The sequence below is a fragment of the Tauraco erythrolophus genome, chromosome 22 (assembly GCF_009769465.1).
Source record: "Tauraco erythrolophus isolate bTauEry1 chromosome 22, bTauEry1.pri, whole genome shotgun sequence".
NCBI lineage: Eukaryota > Metazoa > Chordata > Aves > Musophagiformes > Musophagidae > Tauraco > Tauraco erythrolophus.
In genome coordinates this window covers 4,980,366-5,007,406 of record NC_141486.1, presented here as the reverse complement: position 1 = coordinate 5,007,406, position 27,041 = coordinate 4,980,366, and positions in this window count along the sequence as shown.

Here is a 27,041-nt window from a genome sequence, read left to right as displayed (position 1 = left end):
TTCAGCTCCACTATCATACACTCGAGACTTGATTCATTTGTCTTGATTAGGAAAAGTTTAACTATCACATGCCTTTAATTAGCAGCTTTCTCAGAAGACCCATTGGCGTGAACAACCAGGGCCAGGCAGAGATGAAGGCTGGACTGGGGGGAGGCAGCTCTATGTGGTCTGTTTGGAGACCACATCTTGGGTGACAGTCACTCAGGTCGGCAGCGGAGGGCACGAGAACAGCCTTTAGGCTGAATATTGCTTTGCAGCACCGATGCCCGTGTAGCAGAGGAATGGTGCTGTAAAACAGGCACCTGCTCTGTCTTGGGGAAGAGCGATGTGAGCACTGCTAGAGAGGCTCTGGAAGACAGAGGTTACCCTTGCAAGGCATAAGCATGCCAAGGCAGCAGTGCCAGCCAGCATCGCGTTGGCACAGGTGGTTGCAATGTAAGACTAAGACCTTTGGTTTCAGTCCCTTAATTATTTTATCACTCATATTTAAATTGCCTGCTGCTTGAGGGGTGACAATAGTGAAAGCTGCTACCTACCAGGTGCATCAAGCCCTCACAAGCAGGTGGGACTCTGCTGGTTCTGGCTGGGGTAGGGTTAATTCCCTTCACAACAGCTGGTATGGGGCTGTGTTTTGGATTTGTGCTGGAAACAGCGTTGGTCACACCGGGATGGTTTGGTTATTGCTGAGCAGGGCTCACACACAGTCACGGCCTTTTCTGCTCCCTACCCCACCAGCAAGGCTGGGGGGGGCATGAGGATCCCAGGTCACTATTACGTGTGCTGGAGCCCTGCTGTCCTGGAGATGGCTGAACACCTGCCTGTGGATGGGAAGGAGTGAAGGAATTCCTTGTTTTGCTTTGCTTGTGTGTGTGTATCTCAACCCACCAGTTTTCTTATTTTACTCTTCTGATTCTCTCCCCCATCCCACTGAGGGGGAGCGAGTGAGTGGCTGAGTGGGGCTGAGTTGCCGGACGGGGTTAGACCACGGCAAACACAAGTAACCCAAGGAAAAGTGAGAGATTGTAAGCATCATCTGCTGAGTGATTCTAACAGGTACTTTTGGAGAGGTGCACTTCGAAGAAGAGGAGGTTTGGGGTGGGGAATGATTTGCTCTCAATTCCTTCTCAGTCACTTTGTGCAGGAGGAGGCTTGTACAAAGATACTGCTAAATTCTGGAGCTGCTCTACAACACAGGTATGGACAATCGGTGCAGAGGCAGCATCAGATGGCTCCAACACCTTAACCAGAAGCCAAAACTCTTTGGAGAGGGCTGGTGCAGTGTTTTGGGTGAGCAGGGCTGAGTTCTCTTGGAGGGCAGGGAAATGCTATAAGGGGAATTTAAGGAAGGTCATCAGTGACTTTGGGTTGCTTTTATGTGTGGCTGTTTGGTTTCAAAGAGGTTTCTGTTAGGAGATTATGGAGCACTCCAACCCTCATTGGAACATTTGTTCTCTTTTTTGTCAGCCAGCCACAAATTTAAACCCACCCGAGCTGTTCCATCTGAAATCGTTTGCCATCATGTAAACGAGGCCATTAAATAGAAAAAAAGACAAATGGTGCTAGTGGGCACGTGCTTCATTCTGTCTCAGAAAGCTGCATCTTTTGGTGGCTGAGTGATCCCACGTGCATCTGGGAAAGGTCTGGGCTATTAGAGAGAGTAAACAAGTGCTCCCTTCACCTTTCCTGTCCTCTGTCTGTTCCTTTTCTCTCCTTCTTCTTTCCCAAATTCCACCTTCCCATTTCAGCTTTCCCTAATTTCTGATCTCCAAGTTTGTGTATCCTGGAGGCGGAATACATTTTTTTTCAGGCAGGATCCCTGGACTTCGAAATTTTTTCATTTTACTTCAAATTCTCTCTGATCACCTCCAGACTGTGTGCACGCACACTCACGCACACATATGCATTTGTATCTGTCTCCGATAACATTTTCTTCCCTTTTCTTTCTCAAGCTCTTTTCATACATTCTTTGAGTTTGCTAGTCCTATTTCCATCAATCTTGAGAGGAAATACATGCTTTATTCCCCCCTTTCCTCTCCTTCCATCAATCCAGATTAACGAACAGCTCAGATTTCCTATCTCTGATTATTTTTCCAGGAGATTTTGCCTTCTAGAGGAGCTGTATTTTCTCTTTCCTTTATTATTTTTTTTTTTTTCACTTTCCTTTCAAAGGAATCATCCTTTTCCTCCCTTGGTCCCTGGCTTCTTCTCCAGTCTTTTATTCAGGCTATGGATGATTGTCTCCGTACACTCCTTTTATGTTATGAAATGAATTGCTAATGCATCCCCTGCCGGGAGAAGCGTAGTCTGATCTTGTCCTAAATAGGCCCCTGTTTGCAGGGGATGATGTATAAATGTATAGACTGCATCATTATATATTCACTTAGTGGAACACGGGCCTCGAAAGAGGCCTTTGCTTATTCCATAAATGAATTCCTGGGGAGAGAAGATGCATCCAGCCTGAAGGTGCCTTGAAGTCCATTCCCGCTCCCCCCGGCATGGCTGCTCAGTGAAGCCCCACGTCAACCGAATGCATATTCATTGCGACAGGATCTGGAAAGTTGAGGGGAGATGAGTCCCTCGCCTCTGCACGGCCGTGTCATCTGCAGGGGCTGCAGCATGACGTTCGTGCCAGGTACGTACGTGACCTCCTTGCCAAGGTGCCTTTCCATGAGCTCGCAGGCAGATGGGAAGCCCTTGCTCAGAGCACTTCCCGGCACCATTGCCTTTCATAGCCCTCTGGGTTGGGGGAAACATCCAGGTCTGGTGAGGGGGCAGGAGGAGGAGGCTCAGGGCTCTGAAACCTGCGGATTGGACCCCTGTCCAATGGCCGAACTGCTTGGGGGGATGCAGTGCTGGGTTTGAACAGGGTGCAATCCAAAAACTTCTGTTAAAGGTAATGGTAAGACTTCCCCTGAGCTGCTTATGGTTTTGTACAAGCACTGAGAATAAGGGAGGCTGAATAAGATACAGGAGACCTTCTTTCAGCCCCAAGGTCTACCACAGTTGTTCTGCCTGGTCCTAGCGTAGACCCAGCACTGCCCCACGGTTATATCCTAACCCATGGCCAGGATGGCAGTGGAGACATTGCAATGTCTGTGGGATGCTCCTTGGAGGAGCACTGGATGGTTTCCAGTTGGATCCTGCTAAGGTGTTGGCTTGGATTGCATTTTCTGGCATGAAGGAAAAAAAAAAATCTAAACAAAAAAAACACCTAAATTTTCCCATGTTTTATTTTATTGTTTCCTTCTGGGCTAAGCTCTGGGCTTTTCTCAGAAAAACCCTAAACTGTCCTGTTAAATCAAGTCACCATAAGGCAGCGCATAGCACAGCCTCTGAGTGTAGTTTGTTGTTCTGCTACTATCAGGTCTTATTCATCAGCCTGGCTCAGTTTCACCTGAGTTCACTTTTCTCTGAGATAAACCCCAGTCCTGCAAATAATCTCTGTCTTCCTCCTCCTCCATATAGCCTGAGCATAGAATTACTTGAAGCTCCTGTAACGTGCTGCTTGTGTTTGCAGTAAAACTGCTTGCTAATGGGCAAGGTTCATGCTATTTCCATTTGTGTTAGTCAGACTCCTGGGGCATACAACCTTTTTTTTTTTTTTAAAAAAAAAAAGAAAAGCTGCATATTTTAAAGTGTAAACAGAACCTGGTGTTTTATTAAATAAATGTGACAACTGCAATAACATTTTGCAAATTAGAGAAGGAACTTAAAGGAAACATTTCCAGAACCTCAGCACTGTGTATTTTGCTGATGCTTAAATAAACTCTTCTTTGTTACTGCTGTTCTTTCTGTGGTGCTGCGAGTTTGACACTACTTGAAAACCTCAAATGCCTAGAAAATCCTTCTGCTAGACAGGCATGTTCCTTTCTGCCTTATAGTCTGCCCAGAAACCTCTCAATTCCCTCAGTACCTTTGCACTTGGGCAGACACATCCAGCTTTTGCAACTCTTGGCTTTTGCCTATGAGTCAGCAACTCCCTGAACTGGTATTAACAACCCAAACGAACAGTAGCACGAGTGAGACCTTACTCCTGGGTCCGTCCTGCGCTGCTGCCATCACCCAGGCAAAGCCCAGTTTGCCTCAGCTGGTGTGGGGACAGCCTGTTCGGTCCTGGCATATGAATAAAGCTCCTGATCAGCCCCAGTCCCCTGACTCTCCTCATTATTGTGAGAGCAGGAAAAAGTTCTCCAGCTGGGAGGCATCTAACCGCCATTTAGCTAAGGTTTAATGTGAAATCAAATGAAGGCTATCTCGTCTCCTTAAGGCCATACATAAAGCAGAAAGGCAACTAGACTGAAGTTATAAACCCAGCTTTTCTGCAGAGAAAGCAATCCCCTTCCCAGTCAGTCCCTGGAGCTCCCCCACCCCTGCTTGCCGTGCTAAATGCAAAGCTCAGCCACCTGAAGCACATCCCTGTTATGGTGCTCCATCTCTCCAGCTGCTTTCCCTCTGCCACAGCCCAGCTGGCGATAAGGGCAACAGGGCAATTTCTTCAGGCTGCTGGAAAAGGGTTAACCCTTCCTCTGTCAGTGCCAGGAGGAACTCATGGCCACCAATGTAGGAGCTGGGGGGTCTCTCCTGCCTGAGTCCTAAGTCTCAGCTTCCCCACAGTGACTCTGGCTTTAAATTGCCTGCAGTGAGTAATTCCCTCTGAGCTCCTGCCTTGAAATGTCCGTTCCCCATCCCCAAGCAGTGTAAAAGGAAGAAGAGAGCACCCTTGCTTTAATCCCTGAGTCATTTCTGCTGCTTTAAAGCCATTTCTGCTTTCTGTCTGGACTCACAAAAAGCATCATTAAGCCATTCAGTAGAACCCAAAAATGTATGGAAGCTAAAGCCGCCTGTGCTGAGGTCAGGATGCTCCTGTTTCCTCCCAAGGCCAGAGCAGGCACATCGCAGGCATGCTGGCACTGCTGGCAGTGGGGGACAGCCAGGTGTGCTGCGCAGAAGCCCTGTGGTGATGGGATGTAACAGCTGGAAACCTCTGTGCACACCGTCAACCTGGCTGATGTGTGTGTGTGTGCTCGATGAAGTGCTAAACTTCCCACAGAAGCTCAGTGACCACGTACAGGAGGGAGAGGGATCGGGGCAGACCCCAAACTCTCCAGTGCTGCCCACTGGAATCTCAAGTACAAGGAGACCAGGCTCAGGCTGAGCAGCACGTGTCTGCCTGCAGCTCTTCTGCCTCGGACACACTGCTGCCAGTCCTGAGCCACGGCGCTCTGCTCTTTTTTAGCATGCTTAAATATTAAATTTAACCATGACTAAAAAAACTCATTAGGTGTGCAACTGCATCTTAGCATGAGGCAAATCACTTGTATAGACACCACGAGTCCGGGGATGGTGATGGAGAGAAGGCACAGGGACAGCACGCAGAAACACGGGCCCGCGAGTCGCTTCCACCGCCGCGAGCAGCCGTCGGACTGGCAGCGTTCCGCGGGCGGGAACAACGGACGGCAGCGCTGTGCGGGGTTTATGGGATGGGGTGTCGGGAGCAGGGGAGGGGCTGCCGAGATGGCCCCTAAGTAGCTGTGAAAAGCTGCCCCGGCGCCACGGCCCGGCCGAGACAATCGGCGCCCCTGGGAACGCCCCACTTGAGACGGGGACAAAGGATCCCGAACTGGGCCGGACCCGCGGTGAGGAGCGGGGGGAGGCGGGCGCTGCCCCGCTCCCGGCTGGAGATGGCGGCGGCGGCGCGGCCGGGATCGCTCCGGAGCGCCCCACGGCCGGGGCTCCTCCCGGGCGGGTCCGTCCTGCCGGGACCCCCCAGGTGTGTCGGGCCCGGCGCGGCTGCAGCGGAGAGAGGACCGAGACCCGGGAGAAACGGCCACGCAGCCACCCAGGCCAGGGAGGATGGAGCGGGAGGAGGTGCTGGAGCTGGGACTGCCCTGCAGCCCGTGGCAGACGGCCGGTGGCCGCCCTGGCCCCGGGGAAATTAACGGTGGAGCAGAGACCCACCCGCAGCCCGTGGGGAACCCCGCGCTGGAGCAGAGATGCCTGTGCCCGAGGGAGGTTGTAGAGAATGGTCTCCATGAGCTGCTGGAGGCTGATGATGAAGCAGAGATGCAGCTGAAGTCCATGGAGGACCCCACACCAGAGCGGATGCCTGTGCCCTGAAAAGCTGTGACTCTAGGGAAAAAATCCTGCACCGGAGCAATCTGATGGGTAAAGATTGCATCCTGTGGGAAAGACTCATGTTGGAGAAGTCTGTGGACTGTCCCGTGAGGAGGAGATCCACTGGAGCAGGGGAAAAGAGTATAAGGAGTCCTCCTCCCTTAAGAAAGGAACGACTGAAACAGCCTGTGAGGAACTTACCTGCAGCCTCCCCTATTCCTCATCCCTCTGTGCAGCTGGAGGAGGAGGTACAGCTGGGAAGAAGGGAGGGGAGGGGGGAAGGTCTTCTTTTAAGATCTAGCTTTGTTTCTTGTTATCCTCTCAAGTAACCGTTGACAAATTAAATTGATTCAGCCCAAGCTAGGTCTGTTTTACCCAGGGCCATGGTTGGTGGGTGATCTTTCCCTGTTCTTATCTCAACTCTCAGGCCTTTTGTTACGTTTTTTCCTCTTCACCTCACTGAGGGGGAGGAATGAGCAAGCGACCCGCTGTCTGGGCTAAACCACGACAAGGTCACATACTTGCTTCAGGCAATCCCTGCTGAAGACTGGTATTGTCCATGTTTACAGTATTACATTTCCTTGGTATCCTCTGTGTTACCTTTGTTCATAGAGAAACCCAGCTGGCTCTTCAAGACCAGGTGTAGAAAGGCTTTGCCTTGTCACTCAGCCACTTGGCTCTATGGCCTCAAACCTGAGCTCAGGAGCACAGATTGTAGGTGAGAGGAACCCATGGAGGCCAAGAGGCCATTGCTCAGTATCTGCTGCCAGGAGCAAGAAATATTCAGCCTGAGAAGTGGAGGTGCTTAGTGCAGTAACACACTTGCCTGTCCCAGTGTTGGATGTGCTCATTGCTCTTGTCAAATCAAAACACCTTGGTTCACACTTTGGCACCGTCTTGTATGGCTATGTAGCGCTGAAGATTTCGGTGCTGACTAAAAAGATGTCTCTTTTCATCTGGCCTCTCCATGCTAATAAATGAGAATGGTAATAGAGAAGGGAAGGGGTAATATCTCCCATGTAGGGTCCCTTTGCTTTTGGTGGCTTGCTAAACTCTGTGCTTGTTTCTGCCTCCACTGTCTCGTGATCTTTTACTTGTCAGACTCCTTCAGGAGCTGGCAGGAGTGGAAGGTTGGCCTGGGTGGAGGTGGAGGGATCAGTATGTAAGCTGGGATGTAAGCCTGTGGAGAAAGCACTGAACATCTAGGAATGTCATGGTTGTCACTTTGCTGTGCATCACAGCCCCTTGCAGATGAACCAGACTGGAGTTTAGAACCAAAGATCTGGTTCCAGCTGCGGGATTGAGCATGCTCTTTGCCTGGTGCCGGTGAGAAAAAGTCCAGTTTCACAGGTGCCACCAGGAACACAAGTCTACTAAGATAGGTTTGGATATTGTGGTGTGGTCTAGTTGACCCCGTGTCCATGCCACGTAAAGCTCTCCTGTGGAGGGCACTGCTGTACTTTCCCACTCACCAGCATGCACACAGAGAAACTCTGGCTCTCTGGTGCTCGCTCATCTCCTGGAGGGATGTAGAAATTGTGTGCAAAATCTCAGTGATTTCAAAGGCAGGAAGCAGGTGAGAAACGTGGCATAAAAGGCAGCCTTTTGTGCCTTACAGTCTTCTTCCAGTTGTGTTTCCCCTTGTACTTGGTGTCAGTGTCCCTTTCAACCTTCACACCATATTGGTATGGATTAGATGCCTCTATTAGTTATGTACCTTAATTCCCACTTTGGGACCTGCTTACACTATCTTGCAGCTCGCTCCATCTTACTCATCATTTCCAAATTAGCTGAACTTGATTGAGCCGGATCAGACTGCAGCCCTCATGCACCAAAGCAAAGAAAAATTAGTTGCCGCGCTCCCTCCTTTGCAAAAGCATCCTTTGCAGAGCGCTGCTCTGTGCATCTGAGCAGAGCAGAGGCCATGTCTCTCCTGATGCTTCTATTAGAGTTTAATAGGGTAAAGAAGTTCACAAAGCTGAAAGGCTGCGAGCGGTTCAGGTGTACGTACTGTGCCGAGCCTCCCCTGCCTTGCCCTGGGTCTAGGCAACACCTTAATAAAACCAGCAGCGACTGGCGGGGGGGGGGGGGGCTGCGGCACACCTTGGTATTGTGTTGCTTAGGGGAAAAGCAAACTAATGACATCAGTGTGGGTTCATGAGGGTGTACACAGAAGCACTGGACCCACAAGCGTGTGTGTTTGCTGCGTGTTGAATGAAAATGAGTGAAAGAGAGTTGTACATAGACAAGGCTCAAAATTGTTGAGCTAAAAAGACAAACTGAGCCGAGCTGCGTATTCACTTTGCCCCTGGATGTCAGGAAAGCTTATTTGATGATGTGCAGAAATAAGCCTCTTTTTTTCCTCTCTTTTCCCAGGGAGTTGGAGTACGCTGTATAGTGCTTCCTCTTTTTTTTTGCAGTGCTCCCATTTTTGTATCTTCTGATTTCTTGTTTTGTGCTTCTGAATTGCTGCAGTCATTCTCTTTTTGGATCTTCCAGCAATTGTCAGGAAATAAACAGAAAAGCCCCCAAAACATTCTGCAAACTAACTTTTGTCTGCATCACAGATGCAGATGCCTATCCTGACGGGAACTCAAGCTTGTTTGCTTTATTTAAACCTACTCCCTTGCACACATGATACAGCTTCACAGATGCCTGGAGTCTATTTACCTCCCAGCTTGTTTATCCTGAAATGGCCAATGGAAACTGCTCACATTTTTGTCTTGATAAGAATCCAATCATAGAAATTGATTGAACTTCTTCTTTGAGCTTTTCCTCTTGCATTTACACTTTTCAACCAGCTTGAATTGTTTAATCTGCAGTTAATTTAGAGACATACAGCCGCGGCTCTGATATATCAGGAGATCAAGATAAATGGCTGGAGTGTTTTTATGAGCAAAAATCTCTCTAGATTCCAGTACATAAATCATTTGTTGTGAAATCGCTCATTGTCTTTAGGCAATGTCATAGTGAAAAATTCAATCTATTCATGAACAGAAAGTCAAGGGATTAGGAACGGTTTGAAGGGAAAGACTCCACATTAAAAAAAAAAAAGAAAGAAAGATTTATCTCTTAATACTCCCCTAACATAGCTTCGCTGCCCTTGTTTTGCAGTGTGGACTCTTGAATTCAATTTCACACTCTTTGTCCGCAAAGCCTAGTGAATAGGAAGCAACGAAGATGTCCCCAGGGAAAGAGGGGTGTCTTTGTTTGTATTAATTTCAGGAACATTTTCTCTATCCTTATTCCCTGATGTAACAGAGAAAAGCTTGGAAGAGGCCTGCTGATGATTTCTTACCGAGGGCCAGACTCTGATCCCTGGGCTTGCAGTGAGAATTTATTTGCTGCAGGCTGGGCTCGTTCTGCAGAGCTCAGGCAAGGACTGGGTAAAATTCAGGCTCCAGAAGAGACCCTGAAACCTTCATATAAAAGAGCTTCGCCCTTTTTTTACCTTTTCCTCCAATACATGAAGTGTCTCCTTTTGCTTGAGTTACAACCTCCCATGCTTCCACCTTGTCCATTTTGTGAAGGTGATGGTCCATTGTCAGCGTAGAGGGGGGCTGTTTGCTGGAGGACAACTGGAAAATTGGGGGTTATGTATTCATCACTGCAAGAGATGCAAACAGCGTAGTATGATATGCGTGTGAATGAAACAGCATAGGCCAAAAAAATCCCCCCCAGAAGAAAGTTAAGGATAGAGCTGGAGCCACCCAGGGCTTCCAGATGTGAGTGACTTACAGAAGTTTGCATCTAAATCCAGATTTCCCAACTGGGCATTCTTAATACTGAATCACAATTGCGGGAGATGTGTATCTAAAGGGTGAGGATACCTAGATTGAACCCGGGCTGGGTCTCTGGGCTTGGAGCTTGTTAGGGAAATGATGAGCATAAAGACCTAAGACCAACATTTTTCCCTGTTCCAGAAAACGTTGCATGACACCGAGGCTTTATGATTTCCCTCTTATAATGCTCCCAACTAACTCTTTTCCAAGAGATGGCAAGGGTTTGCTTCCTTCTAGAGTGAAAGGTGAGGGGTGGTGTCCATATAGGATCAAGACCATCTTTATGAAGATTATTGTATATATTTAGGTGGCCAAAATTCCACCTAAGCCTTTACAGTTTTCTTATTGGCTGGTTCTAGGACTTCACATATCCCTAGTCAATAGGGAAACATTAGGCTTAGGGACTTAAAGATTTAGGTAGATTTTAGGCCATCTGAACATGTCCCTTTGAGCCTTTGTGCTAGTTCTAGAGGCTTCGTTTTCTCTCTCTGTCTTTTACTCCGATGGATTAATGGAGCTATTCCCCATCTCTCCTTGCTGCCCCCCTCCACCCTTCCCATTCCTCTGTCTGTGGCTTTGTATCACAGCCTGGAATTGTCTGCAGATATGGCAGAAGAGTGTTTGTTATTTATCAGCCCAAATCCGTGGTCTCATGAAAAGGAATGTTTATTCATTCTGAGTAATTCAGCCCCTGGCGTCCTTCAAACATTAAAGTTTTAATACTTCTCACCTGGAACAGCTGAACTAGCCAGGAGAGATGAAACTTTGATGGGAATACTTGATACAAATTTCTAGCCAAGCAAGGCAGAAATGTCCTTGTACACAGGATGAAAATCCCAACTTAAAGAAGCATACATGAAATTGTGAATGATTTAGCAATCCTGATGAAAAAATCCCTCTTGTAGTTGCTGGGAAGCTTTTTCGTAGGCATGAAAAAGGCATCCCAGATCCCTGCAAAAAGGGACCTACTCTTTTCATCTTTGCCATGACCATCACCCAGGTGATTTTCCTTACCATAAAGCAGCTTCATCTGCACAGACACAGGCATTTACTTCGTGAAGGAGAAGCAAAGCCATGGCCCCGCCTGGCTACTGTGGGCAATGTCAAATGCAACAGGGAGCCTGAAGCCAGCTAATTTCAGTCTAACCTAAGGCAACAGTCAATGTGACTGCTCTGCACTCCAGCTGCTTCCCAACTTTAATCCATTTAATTTGGCAAAGTGATGCTAATGAGATTTCATTGACAGGAAGGCCTACGTACAGGACTGCGGGTCTTGATAGTGGATGCTGAGGCAGGTGCCTAAGCTCCTTGGGAAATGCAAGTCTAACAAAGTGTTTCAAAATATTCCACAGTTGCCAGCTTCCAGAGGAGACTCTTGCAAATGTGTTTATTATGCAGGTACATGATTATTAAACCTGGATTTTATGGCTACTTCAGCAGATACAAAGTGCAACAAGCTTCCATCTCTAATAAGTAGTAAATATGTCTCTTGGCACTGCTTTGCCCTGCCCTCTACGAACCAGATTTATTCCAATGTTGAAGACAGTTGACAAAAACTGCTTCATGGTTTAAATAAATGAACTACCTTTCATGTCTGAACCCATTCGTTGAACCCAACCCAGAGCCACGGGATCAATGATTACTGAGTTTGGGTTGTACAAGGTGGTCCTCACAATACACCATCAATATCTGAGAGCAGTGAGCACAGCTGTCCTGAAAGGATTTTGAGAATCTCACCAGAACATGTCAAACTAACCAAGAATCAAACTACAGAGACTGAGAAATTAGGGGCTGGAAGAAACTTAGAGAAATGAATCCTTCTTTTTTTCCATTTGATGGAGGCAGCTTCAAGCGTGCTATGGGCATGCATGGTGGATGTTTGTTTATTCAATGCTTAAAAGCCTTCTTGACCTCCTTACATACTTGCTTGGTTACTGTCTTCAAAGTTGTAACATTTTTCCCATATCTGAAATTAATTTGATTTGTTATTATTCTTCCCCAGCATGTAAAATTGAACAACATCTTCCTTCTAATGACCTCTTATATATTGAAAGACTATTATCATGTTCCCAATTTAGTCTGCTCATTCTTGGACTGAACAAACCCAATTCTTTCAGTCTTTCTTAAATCACATTTTCAAAACATCTAATCATTCTTGTTCTCTTCTGGACTCATTCCAGTTTGTCTACATCTTTCTTGTGGGTTGGTGCCCAGAAGTGTGCACAATATTCCAGCTGAGATCTGACCAGCAGCAAATAGAGCGGAATAATTACCTCCTGTGCCTTTCATACGACACTCTTGTTAATACTATTCCAAAATGAGGTCTGGCTCCGTTTTTTCCACAAGGGTGTCATGTTGTTGACTTGCACTGAGTTTGTGATGTACACAAAATCCCAGATGGTTTTCGGCAGCACTGCCACATCCCTGGTTTTTCCCCATGAGGTGAGAGACGACCTGCAGCCCTTGGGCAGAAATCCCCAATTCCTCCCAACTCAACCGAAGGCAGCTTTGCAGCCAGGACGCAGTTACACAGACCATGAAGTGTGAACTACTGCTTTTACTTGTCTCCATTTACAATGTGCATCCTAAAATTGTTGTCCTTTCCCATTAGCTTAAACAGTGCTGACATCTCAATTCTCCTTGCAGGATCCTCCAGTCTTGGTCTTTGCTCACCAACCTTTGTCGTGCTCCTTCTAAGAAAGATGGTAGAATGGGGAGAAAAGTAACATGAATTTCGGGACTAATGGAGTATTTCCTTGCCAGGTTATCTTTGATCCTGAGAGTGACACACAGTATCTCTCCCAAGGCCACATTCTGAAACATTTTTAACAAGGAAGCAGCAAGTTCTGAATATAGTGACATTAGACCTTGTCTAACAAAAACATCAATATCAGTGCATAATTAATGCAAGGATCCACGGCAGCGTGGACTGAATAGGCACAGAGTACTTTCAAAAATCAATTTTCTACCTGAATTACAAACACTACCGATTAAACCTGACAAGGCAAAACTCAAACGGGGTGGGGGGGAAATAAATTGAAAAGCCCGCAAGGCAGCGTGCTGGAACGTGACACTGGGACAAAGTCCCCGGTCTCCTCTTCTTGTTTCTGATCTGGATACAGGAACAACATCATTCGCACAGACAAGGCCCAAGCACTGGGGTGATCTGCTCGTGGATCTTCTCTCCACTTTTCCTCCAGCTTGACAGATCCGCTATGAACAGCAGCCAGACCCTCTGTACCCCCTGAGTTGCTTACGTGCAGGGTCCCAGCCATGCCCAGTGTGTTGAAGGCTTCTGTGAGTATTCAGCGTATGGTTTATGCCTCCAGCCCACTTCCCTAGCTGGATGACAACAACCTGTAGCCAAACCCAGTTTATGTGGAGCATTGTATCAGTGGTGCTTTCCCCTTCATTGCATCACCCAAGGGATGACCCAGTTCATGGCTGGGGTGCACAGTACTATTGCGAGTCCACTCATCATTATCTTTTTCAGTCAAACACCGCTTTAAGATAGATGATCCTGACCCTAGAGATTTGATTGAATCTGAGCGACCGTGTCTTCTCTTTCTCTTATGCCTCTCCAGTCTGAACCTATTAGTTGAACCCAACCCAGAGCCAAGGGATCAGTGATTACCTGCTGCCATTAAGCAGCATTGAGGGATGTGGTGTATCACTGTACCAGCACTTCCAGTGAAACTCAGTGACTGCCACTGGTCCAGCTGGAAAAGCAGAGCCCTCCTGGCCTGGCACCGCCGCTGACAGACTCTGTCCATGTATTGAGATACCTTCTTGTCATTGTCTGCTCTGTGCAGGAAGGGTTTTGGCAGGCTCATCTCAAGTTTGCAGCTGCAAGTCAAATAGCAGCAGCATTTGCCTTCTTCTAACCCCTCTTGGATGAGATTCATTATGGCAAAGCTGCTGGCCCAACTGCTTGTTTTAACTCCATCAGTGCCACAGGCCATGCACAGAGCAGGCATGCCCAGACCCTCTGCGCTCCGGAGGGGGCACCTCGCAGTTTCAGAAGCAGCCAGCCTGTGAAGGGAGGTAAATTAGGTGACGCTGCATTCTGATGCTCTTGCAATTAGCCCGGTACTTGTAACCCAGCTTGCTGGGTCAGAGCACTGTGCTCGGTCTAACGCTGCCCTCATTTCCCCTTGTGCACACTCCTGTCTTTGCTCACACCATCGTTTCCTGCAGAACTGCAGAGTATGCCCAGGGCATTGAAATGGTTAAGCAACTTATTTGTCTCTGCTTGCTTCCCAAGTTCTCCCTGGGAGTTCAGTCACTGCCATATGTTATATTACAGAGCATGAGAAATCAGACTGAGGTGGCAATTTTAACACCCTTTATTCATACATCCTATTTTTACACTGATAGATGTAAGATATGCAAAGTGTAATTCCCAGCTGAAGCAGACTCAGCACATGGTTCCTGCTGCCTCAGCCAGGGACGGAGGAGGACCAGCTAGGAGAGCTGGTGCCTGCAGTTGGGCTGGGCAACCCTGCAGGCAGAGCAAGCCCTGCCTGCCACCTGAGTGTCCCTGCTGGGTGCTGCGGGGCCTTTTTTCACTGCTGGGCCAGCACAGGATCTCCTCTGCAGCAGGTGGTCGACAGCTTGAGGTTTGCTGGTGGTTTTGGTTTGGAAGTGGCATCTCCTGGCAGTGATGAGTGAAAGCCCCCAGCGTGATGGTAGTGGCAGAGGAAAAGGCACTGGCTGGTCCAGCTGCCCCTGGGTGGTTTCAGGTGTGGAGGTCTCAGAGATGGTAGCAGAGGATTGGAATATAAAGTAGTGGTCTTTCCCTTCCTTTGCCTGTTCCTGAGACCATTTCTCTCTTGCTTTTCCCCAGGAAGAGTGTAAGTTGCTGAAGGTTTTGCACTCTCAGTAGCTGCCTGTGTCTTAAGGAGTCAGTTAACTCGAAAATCAAAGTTTTGCTTTGCCGTGGGTACAAAGAAAGACGAGGCTGTTCGTGTCCTTTGCTACGGCAGAAAGAGCCGCTGCAAAGGGAAGGGCTCAGTGGTTCACTCGTGTGGCAGGACAGACACTGGAGTCAAGAACCCATGGGTTCCTGGGTGAAAGAAGAGTGCTGAACATGGATGGCAGAGTCCTCCTCCCCTCTCATGAAAAGTGCCGCCTGCCTTTTCACACCACAGGGCTCTTGAGGCAGCAGCGAAATCCCCTGTATTGCAATGCCACTCTTGCAGGAACTAGTTAAGAAACATTTCTAAGTTTAATTTGAAGCACTGTGTGACTGCGAAACAGATTTACATGAACGTCTGAAGCAAGGAATTTTGCAAAGACAGAGGGGGTGGGAGCAGAGGAGACCGTAATTATAGCAAAACCCTGACACAGCTGCTGAAGCAGATGCATGTGGGCCAGGAAGGAGGGCGAGAGAAAGGGGGACGGTGGGGAAGGGAAAAGTACGTGTGTCCTGGAAACTGAGAGTGGGGATGGCAGAGGGAGAGGATCTTCTGTGAGACCTGGGAGCAGCCTGAGCTGAGGAGGAGGAGGATCTTCCCTCCTCACTGCAAGTGGGAGAGGTGTTCCCTGACAGCACAGGGTGAGCTGAACTTGCCAGCCTGGTGTGGGACAAAGTTGGGGATGGCTCTGTGAGCAATGGGGTGAAGGGAGCCTGGTCTCAAGAGATTTGTCACTTGGGCTCACTCCTGGATCCGTTCCTGAGATGGGTGCATGTGTAGCATCCCTGATCTGTGAGCATGCTCTGCTGGCTAATCAAGGGCTGAGGTTCATTAACAGCACTCTCTCATTTACCTGATGACTTATTTTTGTGAAACACATCAAAACTGCATATCCTTCAGCATTCTGACGAAAAGACAGTCCGAGACAGGAGACACAAGCCTGCTTTCATTTAGAAATCAGTCTAGAAATGAAAGGCATGTGCCAGATGTAGTAAAATAAAGCCTGGGCGGGAGGCACTTGCTGCACAAGGAGGACAGCACTGGAGTTGAGACAAGACTGGAATTATTATGAGAGCTTTGCTGTGACGTGATAGACTTTTAGCTGGCCTTGGGCTGCTGGGCACAAAGGAAATGGGAGGAGAAAAACCAAACTGCTTGCCAGGCTGAGATATGGCAGTTGAGACTTCATGCCACTGAGTGTATTCGTCGTGCCTGTGTGCACGCTCACGTACGTATGGACAATAGTGTCTGTGAATAAACAGGTACATCTGCAACACAGGTATATATGTGTATGCTAATGTTTGTATTTGTAGACACCCACATGAACTTGCGTGTGTTTTGTGTTTTCACGAGACAGAGAAACCTCCAATCCCAAATTCAAACCACAGAACAGCAAAATTTTTTCCTTAACACATAATTTAATCTCTTCCAAAAGGTCTGCTTTTTATATCAATCCACAGAGATCTCTAAATTCAAGCTACAGTTTGCATGTTGCACTGACGTCTGAGACCATGAGGACACTTCTTGTCTTTAAGGGCTTAAAGCGTCAGGGCCTAAAATAATGGAGTCTCAAAACTGAACTATATAAACCACCAGGAAGAGGAGAACAATAAAATATCCCTGAAAGATGGTGGCAGTCGGAAGAGTTTGGTGCTCCATGCCGTTATCAGCAGGGATGGATAATTAGGCTGGACAAAACAGCATAAAGTGTACACCAGGGAGTCATCCTGAGAGGCAAGGAGCTGGGCTGCATGATCTAGGAGGTCATTTCTAGCGACCAACCTGATGTTTTTGAGAGCCTGTTTTTGTAGCAGTGTTCAGTAGTGGGTCAGGGGAAGGAAGGCACATGATGTATCTCCTACTAGCATCTGACACCCTCCACTGGAGGCCTTTCCTTTTTTCCTTCTCCTTGCAAACGGTCCACACAAGACATCAACGGGTCTTTAAGGCAATGTTGCAAGAAAAAAATAAAAGAGACACCAGCTTTGCGCCAATGGGAAGCAGTGGAAGCAAGCCAGGAGACTGTGCCTGGGGTGCTAATTAGAAGATATTTCCTTCCATGGCGATGCTGTTATTTATAGGACTGAGTGTGGTAGGGTGTGAATGAGGCACCCCAAACTGGGTGCCTACAAGTCGAGAAACTCGCTAGTGTATTTTAAATCTGGCCATCAAAACTCGGTCCCTTAGGAGATACAGGCACGCACGCACCGATAAAGTCTTATTTGCACAGAAAAGGGCGAATGAATAAGCTGCACACATGAACTCACACGCAGATGGACTTTTGACACACAGACTTGAGAAAACGTGGCTATTTTCAGTCTTGTGTTTAGCTCTTTTCTTCCCAGGAAACGCCAGTCCCCTTTTAACACAAGAGATAACCCACTTTAATATCCTTTTTTAACCTGCAGCTGCTGAGCTTACCGAGCAGAGCAGCCCGGTGCAAAGCCTTCCGAGTGCTCCGGGAGGCTCAGACGGAGGGACCGAGCCTGCACGTCTCGCCCAGGCTGCTTGGCGGGGCTGGGAGGAAGCAGATGGCAGTGCATGCCTCCGCGGGGGTCGTAAATCCGTGCTGAACAGGGCTTGCCACTTGGAATGACACCCTGTTCCTGAAGCTGGGGATTTATTCGCAGCATTTTACGCATTCCTCATGTCGCTGGCATAGTTAAACCTGTGCGGGCTGGGGCTGTTGTGAAGTACCCCGTTGGCTCCGAGTTAAATTGGGGTTCTGATCTAAAAAGAGATCATGCAGAAGCAGCCTGCGTTTGCTCATCAGATCTGCTCCTTCTGGGTGTTCAGAGTTGTAGCAGTTTTTGCTGCTAATTAATACAAGCATATAGTGCTTTTGATTCCCTGTAGCACTGCGGAGCTGCCATTGTGATGGGAGCATGAGCTAGTATCCCATCTGCCCCATTTTCCCAAAATTCTGTTTGGAGGGATAAATCTGGCTTAGCGTTGCTTACCTGAGGACAGCAGAGCTAGAAGGATGCAGCAGGGAGGTAGATCTTGCTCTGCTGGGTTTTTGTGAATGATGATCATGCACAGTGCAGGAAAAAACCTTTGTTGCTTCTCAGAACCCAAACACTGGAGCCAGTTTCGGTAGGAGGTTTTATCATCCTGCCCCAGACTGAAGAAACCAGTGTAGGAAACAATTATCTGTGCAGTTATGCTGGCAGGTCTGGAGGGGATGCACTCTGCTGAGGGTGGTGGGGATAGATGTGGTTAATAGGGGAGGACCTCAGCACAGGACAGCAGGTCACACTGTCACCCTCAGGGAGGTGGAAGGGGGTGGAAATAGTTTTTTATTTTATCTGAACCCCCACTGCCTACTCTTACTGACAAATGAGTCCTCGTTAATACCAGAAAGCAGAGAATGAGTACCCATTTAGGTAAAAAATGATGCTGGAAGGAGCCTTGATGTCTTGTCACTCTAATAGAAATACTAAGAACTTCGTTTCTTGCTCGTGGGTAAGTCTGACACCAAAAAATAGAAAAGACAGCTGCCGAAATTCAACACCCCTCCTAGGGAAGGATCTGGCCCTCCCTTGACCTTACCATGCTGGACTCGTGGGGAGCACAGACATCTGATGGATAGCAGCCGCGAGCATGCCTGTGAGAGGTCTCCTGCACCTGGGGCCAGTGCAGCCCATTGCTTGAGCTTAGCCACAGTTCTCCAGTTGGCTGCTGAGCCTGGGGCTGGGCAGCACGTGGCTGTGGCAGTGCCCGCCACAGAGCACCTCCACCCTCCTCCCCACTCAGGGTTAAAGCAACTGTTCCGAGTGGTGGTATCAGCAGGACAGGGATATGCTTGTTGACGCCCTCAACAAATCCTGTGCGTTATGTACCACAAAGCCATTCACAGATTCACAATGGAGCGTGTAAAACACGATTCCTTGTCCTTTTCTCTTGTTAACAATAAGAGCTGCTCTGCACCTTGCAGCATGTGAGGTGCTAAGTGAGCCCACAAGCCGTTAGCATAGAGCTTGGAATCCAGGAGGCTTTTTCTTTCTAATCCCAGGTTGCTGGGTGCTTTCTCATGCTTGGTGCCACAAGCTCTGCCAGTGGGAAGAAGCAATGCTTGGCTGTCCCTGGCCTCTCGGAGAACCAGAAGGGTATCCCCATGATCCCATCCCCTTACACAGATAGAGCAGAGCTGCTTCTTGCTCATTCATAATCAGTTTGGGCAGTTATGTGAGTTGTTGGATGTAATTTCTTGTCTTCCTCTGTGAAAGGAAGAGGGAGTTTCTGGTAGATTACATTTCTTGGTTCATGGAGGTTTTTTCCCTTCCTTTTCTCTCTCTACTTTTTTTCCCTTGACATGCTCTCCCTTCCCATCCTTGTTTTCTCTTTGAGTCAAGCTACTCTTCCTCATCAAAGAAGCTCTAATGGGATCACATATTTGACCAGCTGCCAGGGAAATTTCCAGTAACCTCTGAAACCCTAAACCTTCCATTTTGGAGGATTACAGGGAAAATGTTTCATCTTTCTGACAGTGAAGCACCAAAAATTGAGAGTCACCAGCTCATCTTCTGCTGTTCCGATGGAAGGAGCTTGGGTAGACTATTTTTAGGTTACAAAGCTGTACTTTGCTAAGATAAAAGCTGGGGCTCTTTCAAAGCAACAGCCTGAAAGTGTGAAATCCATCAAGTCAGTTATCCCAGGGAGCACTGTGACATTGTTAGGCTGAGACAGTGGTGAGCCGATGTCTGGGTAAATGTGAGCCTCTGCCCTGTGAAGTCTGGAGTCTCTCTCCTCGATACCCACTTCTAACGACACCCTCTGACACTCTTATTTAGGAAAAACTTGTCTGGAAGTCAAGACACAAGTTCTTTCCCTGTGGGCTATGGTGACCTCGTGGTCTCAGCTCTAGTGGAGAAAGTGTAGGGCTTTTTGTCTGGACCAGTGCACAGTGGTAGCTGAAAGTCCAGCTGGTTTGGGAGCTTGTGTTTGCTGCTAGGCAGGAAGGAGTTGGACACGCACATCCAGGGATCTTCATATGTATGAAGACGATCCAAGGGCTGGAGCACCTCTGCTATGAAGGCAGGTTGAGAGAGTTGAGATTGTTTAGCCTGGAGAAGGCTCTGGGGAGAATTTCTAGCAGCTTTCCAGTACCTAAAGGGGCTACAAGAAAGCTGGAGAGGGGCTTTTGACAAGGGTGTGGAGTGACAGGACAAGGGGCAATGGCTTTAAACTGAAAGAGGGGACATTTATATTAGATCTAAGGAAGAAATTCTTCCCTCTGAGGGTGATGAGGCACTGGAGCAGGTTGCCCAGAGAAGCTGTGGCTGCCCCATCCCTGGAAGTGTTCAAGGCCAGGTTGGATGAGGCTTTGGGCAACCTGGTGTAGTGGAGGGTTTCCCTGCCCATGACAGGGGAGTTGGAACTAAATGATCTTTAAGGTCACTTCCAACTCAAACCATTCTATGGCTCTGTGATGTGGGAAGGGACCTACTTAATCCCTCCAAGTTCTCCTCTGTGGTGAATGTGTTAATACTCAGTAGGGAACGGCAGGTAGGGGTTTGGGGAAACACAGCCCTGTGTAAGGGCTGTATGAATACGCGCTGGTAACAGCTAACCTGAGGGCATTCTTATTTGGTTAAACTGATGTGGTTTTGTTCCCTGTGAAGATAGCCATTTTGACAAGTTTTTCAGTTCACTAATACTAAAAATATAACTGTCCCAAACATTTTGAAATTGTCAAAAGTGTCCCAGTTAAGTACTTCGTGAACAAATACATATTCTCATTTTTTTTCAGTTTGAAGCTGAAAAAAACTTCAGTTTGAAGTTGAACAGCTATGGGAAGAGCAAAATAAATACCTGGTTCTGAAACAATCTGACCCATTCTCCTTCCCTATTCACAACCAGGCTCGAATTTCCATCCTCATTCACATTGAAAGACACCACTCTCCATCCCTATAATCTCAGAAATACTCACAGCATGGGACCAGCCTCTTTCCAACTAACTCTACCCTTAAATTGCCATGTGCCTTGATTTGCCCTCATTTAAAAATGAGACTGCTTTGCTTCATTTCTTATGATCTTCCCCTGCTGATGCAGGATAGGAGTTTTGCAGCCACCCACACCCAGTCTGCAGAGCTTGGCTAGAGATCTCTGCGGCGGTGCCTCTGCTCCGAGCCCTGACGCATCGCCCGGTGCTGCCAGGAATTGCGGACCCGGCACCGACAGATCCCTCAAACCTTTATGTACAAGTAACATACGTGACATTTGCATCCCCTCTGTTATCGGTGGGCTTTGTACTTATGTGAAGATGTCAAACCACTTTATAAATATTAATTAATGCATGCTAACGGCATCTTGGTGTTTTACAGATAAGGAGGCTGAACTGGTGAGAAGCAAAGCAGTGATGTGAGATGTGGCCGGTGAGGGACAAAGCTGGGGAAAGATCCCCAAGTTCGTAATTCCCCAAGTGCTGCTCCAGACACAGGGCTGAGAATGAGCAAATATAATATGTGATGTGAGGGAAATGTAAACAGCTCAGGTAACAGTGTATTCCCTCAAAAGGCAAAGAAAATAAAGAAATTGCAATAATTTAGTTATTTAACTCTCAGTCAGAAACAGAAAACAGAAAATATATTTTCCTATGGAAATGTAATTATTGTTTATTCTGTTGAACTGATTTCATTTCTATATGAAGGTCACAGTCCTCTGCCTATGAGAAAAAAAAATCCTTCCAGAAATGAAGTTGAAAACCAGCAAATTACAGAAAGTAGATGAAGTTCTCATCTGACTTAAGCTTCAAGGATGGGATTTTCAAAGATAACTAAGGGATTTAGCAGTCTGATTTCCCAATTTGAAGCCCAATTGTCCTTGAATGAGATCTCCCCAGACAGGCATGGTCCAGGGGGAAATAGATCTACTGGAAATGAAAAAAAAGGTGCCAACTCTACAAATGGGCCTTTAGGAAAAAAAAAAAAATCCTCTGAGTAATGAGGGCTTTCAAGAAGTGATGATATGTTACACAGGCAGCAGCAACGGATAAAACCCACAAGAGGGTTATTTTAAAACATCTGTATTCAAGAATGAGCTAAAAAGGGGGGCTGTGACGCTGCTCGGTTTGGCTGACAACATCCAATAATTTCTAATGTGATAAAAGATCCTGAAACATCTGTCAAAGCTATTGCTAACCTTGCTTTGGGGAAAATTCTGCCGTCATCGACTTGCTGGCTAGAGAGATGTGTCTGGGGCCAAGTTCTGAGGGAGGCAGCCCAGACATTCAGGGGACCTCTTCAAACAAGTCTCACTAAGATTGCTGGAATAGGTTAAGGGAATCTTTTCTCCTGTAGCTGCTACAATAATAATCCTGTGGCCACGAGTGAAATATCTGACTCTTTGTTGACCAGTGATATGTGTGGAATGAGTTAGTGACAGAGTCCGGTTTTCGCTCTTGATGCATATTGAGGTCTTAAAAGTCACTGAAGATGAAATACAGGAGCACTGACATGCCAGACTAGGTTGGACCAAATGCCCAGTGCCATCTCTCACGTAGTCTCACAGGGGACTATCAGAACAGAGGAATCTCGTAGTGCTGCCTGCACCCTTCCTGTTGCTGGTGATTCACAGCTCTGAGCCTTTCTAGGTTAGACACAGGTTCTTCATACTCAATAGCTGTTAATAGACTCCTTTTCCACCCAGCCTCCCCTTGAACCCATGCAAACTTGCAGCACCCACAGTGTCCTGTCGCAAGGAATTCCACAGCTGAACCTGTGTGAAGAAAATGTCCTTTAAATTCATTTTCAACTTCTGCTGGTTTCAGAGAAGCAATGAACAACAGACTCTTATCCTCCCACCTTGCCACTCAGTAGATGTCCCCAGTAAATGGTGTCTTTTCCTGAGAGGTGTCTATCAGGGAGATCATCTGGAGGGGGGTGTACGGACAAGAAGTATCCCATACCGCTGTTGGTGCTGGGTGCGTGTGGGGGATGAAGATGCTGAAAGTCTCGTTCCAGCGACCGTTGAGCAGTGCTACACCCACGCACGTATCCCTGCTTCCCTCTCTCCCCAGCTCATGCCCACGCGTGGATCTGCACCTGCGCCACGGGCTTTGAGCTGCAAGCACGAAGCTTTGTAATTACACTGGGAATCTCATTCCAAAGGGGAGGAGGAAAAGGGGGCGGGCAAGGAAGGAACTGCCAAGTTTATTATCTTGGGGTTTGGGTTTTTTTTTTTGGCTATAGATGACAATCTACATGAAAGTCCCTTTCGTACATTCATTACTGGAGATTTTATAGCCTAATGAATGTGACTCATCTGTGTAATCGCATTGTTTTCCAGTACTCCAGATGTTCTGTGGAGCACCTCTGGCTCGTGATCTCCCATTTAAACATTTCTTGTAAACACCAAAAGCTGTTTGTTTGTTTTAATGTTCCATCACATCCCATTACCCAGTGAAGGTGAAAGATTGAAATGCAACGCTGTCTTGCCAAGAGATTTTTTTTTTTCCCCTCCTTCCTCCCTCTGCTTCCCCTGATGTATCTATGTCTAGTGTCTCATTAGTATGCAACGGGATGCAGAGATTCCTCTGCTAAGTATCTTGTTGCTTTCTGCTTGCCTTGATCTCTATAAGCAGGTGGATGCTACCCAGAGATCTGGGGCCTGCCTATTTCAGGTGCTGAACAATTTCAGTTCTTATTACTCCATGTGAGAGTTCAGTGTATCGTTGTTTCAGGGATACAGTGCCGTGGAACTCAGCTCTCTGTCTTGCTCTGTTATTCACATCGGGGAAAAACAAATCTCAGAGGTAAATGCTCTGGTCCGGTAGCACTGAACACTTGCTGCAATGACATCTAGAGCTTGTCCAGAGGCTGCTTCCAATCCTGAAGGTCAGGCAAACCAGCTTAACTCTGAGACAGCTCCTTTTAACACCGAAGTAGATATGGCTTAATACCTTGGGATGGGTGTAGCAGGTTGAGTTGTAATCTAGGTATATATATAGCAGCAAGTGAATTTTGAGCGTAATTTAACTGTAGGTAACTGCAGGGTGGTTCAGTAGACTCTGGAAATAAAGAAGGTTCTTGTTATTTTGCAGGCCAGAGCAGTGTGGTTCCACTGCTGTCACATCTGTTTTAATTTTGTATGACTTATGTGTCTGGACCTGCTGCAAGTCTGGTCCTTGGAATAGACGTGGGATCTCTGCAGAGTGGGGAGACATTTCTGATTTTACAGGATTAGATGCAGGAATGTTCAACTGACAAGAGATTTGCCTTGTAGTCGTTACAGTAGTAGGCACCTCCTGTGGTCGGTAGGTACCTGAAGGCTATGGAGCCTCAGAAGTCAGCTGTGGGGAGGTAGGTAAAGTATGAAAATACAGATGGAGAAATGCAATGGTAAAAAGGAAATTCCAAAGTAAATCCCAGCATGGAAAGTGGAAGTAGAAAGGAGAATATTTGGTCACGAGACAATTTGAACAACCTGGGAAAGTCTGATAGGGGAAAAGGGAACACCAAAATAAGAGCCCAGAAAACACCAGGATAGATTTGAGATGGTTATTTCAGGGAAGCTTTCAGAAGAGACACTTTAAATATTTCAAAACGATTATCAACATATTAGGGATGGGAGATTGATTTAGTCTTATGTTCTTTTGAGAAAAATTATGAAAACTAATAACAAGTTTAAAGTATGGCAAAGCTGCACTGCTTGCTTCAGTCTTAACAGATAAAGCTTAGAGGATTGTGGGAGATTAACGGCTGATGAAATGAGTCTTTGGAGTCTATCAAACATGAAGTTCAGGAGCCATCTGAGCTCTTTCTTGCTTGAGTGCTGTAAGGCTTTCACCAAAGAGAATGTGAATTACAAACCTTGGGGACTGTTGTACATACAGGGGAAAACCAGACTGATCCTCAGGGAACTGCCAAGCAGGGAAGGGCAGGGGACACTGGGAGCCAAATTTGCTGTGTATATGTTAAAAAAAAGGACTTTGTAGAAATCTAGAACATTAAACAAGACAACATGAAGGAGAAGACTGAACAGATTCGTTTGCTTCTGAGTCTCTTTTCTGAAGGAATCACAAGAATCATCTTTTTGCCTCTGAGGGTGGCTCCTCTAGTCTGAAATATCCATGGCAGCTGTGATCTTCAGTAGCTGTTTCGTTAATAACACACCAACGGAGATGTTTGTCATACAGGTTTGGTTTTGTTTCTCTTACTCATATATTAAAACATGTGTGACATATAAAAATGAAGATACATCTGCTTCAAGTGAAGTGCTTCATGCAGCGAAGCAGAAGCAATATTGAATACCATTTGAGTTCTACCCTTTCAGATTTTCGGTTTGTTTTTTTGTTGGTTTTTTTTTTTTTTTTTTCAGAGATGGAAAGGAAATTTTTCCAAAAGAAATCTTCTAAAAAACATAATTTGTGGTTATTCAGTACACTATTTTTGATCAATGCCAAGCACTCTCTTCCAGTTTTGATATTTTAAGCATTACCAATCTGCATAAAATATTTTTAATGGAGTCATTTCAACCTCCAAAAATTTGAAACATTCTGTTCTGATAAAGTTAAACCTTATTGGGAACATTTCATTTCAGTTCTATTTCTTAGGGAAAAAAAAAATCACTTAAATTGACATGTTCCTCGGGATAGGTTGATTTCAATAAGATGCCATTTTATGTCAGAAAAAAATATTCCAGCAGAACATTTTTCAACCTACTCTGATTATGAGTTATTGCACATACACTCACTGTCATAAAAGTTATATCTGTGGTTACGTTTTAATAATTTCTTCTAATTTCATCTAACTTTCCTGAAATACTTCTAATGAATGTAGCCAGATAATTTCCCACTCGTTTCTCTTAACATTTTTAATCAAGTAAACCCCGTTTCTCTAGTCACTCCTTGATTTCATGCAATGTTCTTGGAGTTCAGATGCTGGAATCCCAAACGAGTATTTGTGGTATTTATAGAACTATATTACTAAGACTGAGCTGAAATCAGGCCATATTTTGCTATTTCTTTAAGAGAAATGTTTAGATTCCAGTAAATTCAAAAGGCCAGGGAAAGGAAGAATTGCCATCAACTCTATATGTGTGGGAAACTGAGGCACAGAGTGAGACAAAGAGTACAAGCAGTCTCACCTAATTTTAGCCATCTGAAAGGTATCTAGGCCAACTTTGGCTAATTTAGATTCCCGTTTGCATTAAGCAGAGAAACACCTCCAGAGTGTGAATCATTTCATATATCTTAGTCATGTATGGTAGGGTAGGTGAGGCTCTCTTTGGAGATCACTCTTACACTCTGCTGACTGTAGCAGGAGCCTAGGCAACTTACTTATTCCAGAAATTTTGCGTAGCTTATGTTGGACAAAAAATGGATGTCAGCTTTTGTGATAAGCCTAAGGCTTCTCAGAAAACCTGTGACAGAGTCAGAAACCGAATGTGTACCTCCTGAATTCAAGGCTGATGCTTTAATCATGAGATGGTACTTCCTCTCACAATCCTGACACTATCTTATTTCAATAATTCAGCGTATTTCCTTCAAAGAACAGGAGTGGGACATCTGTGGAATGCCGAAAAGCAATTATTTAGTTGGGCAGCCGAATCATACTAAACACTTCTGCACTCCAGACTTCTGAAACCATGTGAACTTTTGCAAATGCTCCTGAGAGATGCCACAGGGAAGATTTCCTTTTCAGAGAAACGATCTGAGAGTAGAAAGCATTTCACACAAGAGGAAGCAACATATGCCACCACAACCAAGGAATAAATAGGGAAAAATAACAGGGGAATAACAAGTTTTTCTTTTGGTGGCAAGACTGTTATTGCCTGAACACAGGAAACCCAAACCACAAGACACATCACCAATGAACCTCTTCTTGTGACAGATTTTCTGACTGGAAAAAACACTTTCATCACGTCTGCTTCCTGCATAAGTGTACATGAGGACCCTACAAGCATGTGCTCACAAGCACATAGGAATAGATGATAATAAATATCTCCATCATCAGTCCTCTTTTACTGGACAAATGCCAAATCTTGGCGGCTTTGTTTCAGACTCTCCAGAACCTGCTCCTGTGCCCATGGAGGGGGCTGCACCACCCTGTCTGCAATGCATTTGCTGCTAGGGGGGAGGCTAAGAGCTGCCTGGCAGAAGCACACCATGGTCAAAGAGTTCTGGTCAGGAATAAAAGGAAGATGTGGAACACCAACAAGAGGACCATTCCTCAGGATTCTGCTCATCGTGCTCTGAGGAAGAATCGTGAGACTGGATCATACCTAG